A 4646-nucleotide genomic window follows, 5' to 3' on the forward strand; every position below is an offset into this window, starting at 1 on the left:
GATGGAGAGCCCTGGCAGCGGGGAGAAGGGGATTTAGGGTTGTGTGGATGAGGTACATGCACCGGGTGCTGAGCCAAGGGGGTGCTCTCTGAAAGCCAGATAAGAGAGCTGCTGGGCTTTGGGAAGGAGGAGGGAGGCTCTGATAGCGTCCTGGAGCCCTCCCACTTCCTTCCTAAAGCCAAGTGCCTTCTTACCCGCCTTTGGGCTCACAAGGGGCACCATAGTACCTAAGTCTGCCACTAGCCCTGGGTCTGGATACAGAACATGCCCCCCTCAGACATCTCTATTCGGCCCTCAGGATGAGTGGTCAGAGGGAATAGAGGGAGCAGACTGAGAGGAAGAGGTGTCAGAAGTTGAAGAGGCATCAGGGTTTTGTGAGCAGGAAGAGGTTGTGGCAGAGAGCAGTACAGAGTAGAGGGAAGAAGCAAAGGGGGGGGGAGAGTTCAAGAGACAGAGTGAAGGCAGGCTGCTGAAGAAGCCAGGGGGTCTCCCCTTCCTGCTGCGACCAGCTCCCTTCCTCCCTGGTCCCCCAGGACCAGAAGTGGTATGAAGGGAGAGGAGCAGAGACAAGGAAGCCTCAGATTGCTTGTGATGGCGTTGCAGGAGGAGGAGACTTAGAGAGCTGTGGGAAGTCTCTGACTTTCAACCTTCAGTCCTCGCAACTGCCTCACTGGGGCAAGATCTACCCGGAATAGTTGCTGTGCTCATGAGGCCTGATCTCCTGCGCTGTTTTGTTTCTTTGAATAAACCGTTAACTTCACTGGCACCGTGTGAGTTACTGCTGCCCTGCTCCTGCCAATCGCTCTGCCAACCCCTCACTGCAAGCAAGCCCCACTTGTGTCAAAAGGATATTTCTATTTAATGAGCCTATTCCACAGTTTACAATAAAACACATCCAAATAGAACAATAAACACACACAAGTCATGCGTGAACTGGCTACTCCAGCAGGCATCAATTGTCACAAATAATAATGGCCTCCATCTAAGCCAGGGGTGGAAAACCTTGGGCCTAGGGGATGGATGCAGCCCTTCAACAGGCTCATAGGTCTTTCACCAAGCTATGCCTCCTCTCCAGGCCTCAATAGCTCAGTCAGTAAAGCATGAGACTTTTAATCTCAAGGTCGTGGGTTCAAGCCCCATGTTGGGCAAAAAGATTCCTTCATTGCAGGGGGTTAGACTAGATGGCCCTTGTGGTCCCTTCCAATTCTAAAGTTCTATGGTTCTTTGACCTTCCTCAGTACCGTTCCAAGTCCTGTAACCTGGCTGGAATGCATCCTTGAACTGATAATACTTCCTTTTTGCTTGAATAGAGACACGGTAGGAGTGTTTGCATGGGACGCATGTGGCGCTGTGGGTTAAACCGCAGAGCCTAGGACTTGCCAATCAGAAGGTCGGCGGTTCGAATCCCCGCAACGGGGTGAGCTCCCGTTGCTTGGTCCCTGCTCCTGCCAACCTAGCAGTTCGAAAGCACGTCAAAGTGCAAGTAGATAAATAGGTACCTTCTGGCGGGAAGGTAAACGGCGTTTCCGTGCGCTGCTCTGGTTTGCCAGAAGTGGCTTAGTCATGATGGCCACATGACCTGGAAGCTGTACACCGGCTCCCCCGGCCAATAAAGCAAGATGAATGCCGCAACCCCAGAACCGATCACGACTGGACCTAATGGTCAGGGGTCCCTTTACCTTTACCTAGGAGTGTTTGCATGCAAAAACCTCTGATTTGTGAGTGGCTGCTGGAATGCAGCCAACAGTACAAAGGTAAGATTTGTACCCATTGTTTTTCCCACCTTTGGATTCTGGCCCCTACCGCCAACGCCAAGTGGCCCCTGGAAGATTGCTGTTAAGGGGAATGCAACCCTTGGGCTGAAAGGACTTCCCCACCTCTGATTGAAGCTAAAAGTATTCCTCTGAGTTGCAAACCGGTTTTGCCCTTCCTTGTGGGGGGAAAGGAAACTCTGTTTTTCCAAGCCCGGGAACGCTGCGTTATTACATTTCGTGCGCCAGTCAAATCAGAAGGATCATCTTCACAAAAGTCATTACGCGCTGTGCTAATCTGAAAAGCCGACAAAAGGCTGAAGTCAAATCTCAGGGCAAGATAAACCATTTAAAATGCTAATCATTGTGCAACTTTGTTCTTCCTTTGTCATGCTAAAGGTGCTCTAACAATAGAATGTATGAAAATTATCTCCATCGTGCATGCAGGTTTGCGTCGCTATCGTGGGACAATGCTGAACTGCTTTGCATGATCTGTTCCTGTTTGAATCCTCAAATTAAAGAGAAGAGTTCAATTTCCATTTGGAGTAATATTTTAGTGGAAGAGAGAGAGACAGAGCAATAAATGTCTGCACCAGAATCTCACTACTTTCTTTTGACATTGATTGCTTTGAGGTGTACAGAGCTGGCAGCCACTTGACACATAGAGCACATGCCTTTGTTCTACCTCCACCTTTGGAGCAATATGCCTCTGAATATCAGCTTCTGGGAATTGTGAATAAGGAGAACACAGTCCTGCTTCTGGGTTTCCCATGGGCATCTGGTTGGCCACTCTGAGAACCAAACTCTGGACTCTTCTTCTTCTCTTCCTATAACACCATCAGTTGATGCCATTGACAGCACCAGTGTCAGCTTTGTCTCTGACCCCAGGAGTCCTCAAAAGCTCTGTGCAATTCTATACATGTCTACTAATAAGTCCTGATGGCTATGTTCTGTGTCTACAATTGGTGGCAGCAATGCTTCCAAATTCAAATGTTATTATCATTATCATCGACATCAACAGGGCAACCACTAAAAAGGCCCTGTCGCTTGTGCCTGCTGGCCGCACTTGGCAGACTAGCAATTCTTGCATACAGTTGAATAATATAAAGGCTGCAGATTAAAATCAAGAAACTAAGGGTTTATCCCCATGAAAATCCACCTTAAAGCTGAATTTGGGTTTTCTGTGGATTGACATTTGCTCCAATTAAAGAGTGGTTTTTTGTGGGGAAAGCTCTGGAGCAAAAAAGAAAAAGCTGTTCAGACAGAGAGCTTTAAATTGCGGACCGTGCCTGGATCACAGCAGCAAGATTTTTATATGTACAAAGGTGGAAAGAGTTAATGTTCTCCAAGTTTAGACTAGGGCTGGACTAACTTTCTATCTGTGAAGAGGGGTCTTTAAAGGGGCATGAAAAGCTCCCCATAGACATGTGTTTGGCCACTGTGAGAACAGGGTGCTTGGCTAGATGTGCCATTGGCCTGATCCCACAAGCTCTTCTGACATTCTGATGTTTTCTCCTGCTTTCCCTGATACAGTTTTTCTCCTTGCTCCTCTTGTACAGTGTCCTCTCCTGTCTGTCTTTTCGCCTCCTTCCTTCCTAGGGATGAGAGCCCCAGACCATTCTATACTACTGTACTTCCTGTTTCCCCTCTTTGTTGTCCTCACCAAAGCCATCCACTAATTCAGCTCGCTTGTTTTCCCTCCATTGCCTAAGATGAATATATGGACATAAGAAGAGCCTGCTGGTTTGGGCCAATTGCCCATCCTGTTCTCACAGTGGCCAGTCGAGATGCCTGCGGGAAACCAGTGAGCAGGATTTGAGCACAAGAGCATTCTCCCCTCCTGTGGTTTCCAGGAACTCTTATTCAGAAGCATTGTTGACTCCAACTGTGGAGGCAGACCATAGCCATCATAGGTAGCAGCCATCGATAGCCCTCTCCCCCATAAATTTGTCTCCCTCTCTGAAAAGTAATTGTGAAGAACAGACGACGTTTGTAGGGTTGCAAGAAGTTTTGTGAGGAGTATTATTAGAAGTATTGCAAAAATGGACAAGGGGGAGGATGATTTGTTAAGAGATGTAAAGGCAATATAAAGTTAAGAAATACATGTTGTTGTTCGTCGTTTAGTCGTGTCTGACTCTTCGTGACCCCATGGACCAGAGCATGCCAGGCATTCCTGTCTTCCACTGCCTCCCGCAGTTTGGTCAAACTCATGCTGGTAGCTTTGAGAACACTGTCCAACCATCTCGTCCTCTGTCGTCCCCTTCTCCTTGTGCCCTCCATCTTTCCCAGCATCAGGGTCTTTTCCAGGGAGTCTTCTCTTCTCATGAGGTGGCCAAAGTATTGGAGCCTCAGCTTCAGGATCTGTCCTTCCAGTGAGCACTCATGGCTGATTTCCTTCAGAATGGATAGGTTGGATCTTCTTGCAGTCCATGGGACTCTCAAGAGTCTCCTCCAGCACCATAATTCATAAGAAATACATAAGAAGTGGTTAAAACGGTGGATCATCAGAGGTGCTGATGGAAGAAGAAGAAGAAGAGTTTGGATTTGATATGCCGCCTTTCACTCCCTTTAAGGAGTCTCAAAGCGGCTAACATTCTCCTTTCCCTTCCTCCCCCACAACAAACACTCTGTGAGGTGAGTGAGGCTGAGAGACTTCAAAGAAGTGTGACTGGCCCAAGGTCACCCAGCAGCTGCATGTGGAGGACATGAACCCGGTTCCCCAGATTACGTGACTACTGCTCTTAACCACTACACCACACTGGCTCTAAAAAGTCTAAAAAGATTGTATAAGTGATAAGTTTTGTGGTACATTTTATAATTTATATGCTAAAATTAATAAAAAATATTATATAAAAAAGAATTTGTCTCCCTCTCCTCCTTCCCTTCTAAATCTCT

The 4646-nt window shown here is 47.5% G+C and overlaps 1 non-coding gene across 1 annotated transcript; it reads left to right on the forward strand.

Moving 5' to 3' along the window:
• Positions 1–1075: 1075 nt before the first annotated feature.
• Positions 1076–1148, forward strand: TRNAK-UUU (transfer RNA lysine (anticodon UUU)). Its single transcript has one exon. It is a non-coding gene; the product is annotated as a tRNA-Lys (tRNA).
• Positions 1149–4646: the final 3498 nt, after the last annotated feature.

Source organism: Podarcis muralis, chromosome 10 (assembly GCF_964188315.1).
Source record: "Podarcis muralis chromosome 10, rPodMur119.hap1.1, whole genome shotgun sequence".
NCBI classification, from domain to species: Eukaryota; Metazoa; Chordata; class Lepidosauria; order Squamata; family Lacertidae; genus Podarcis; species Podarcis muralis.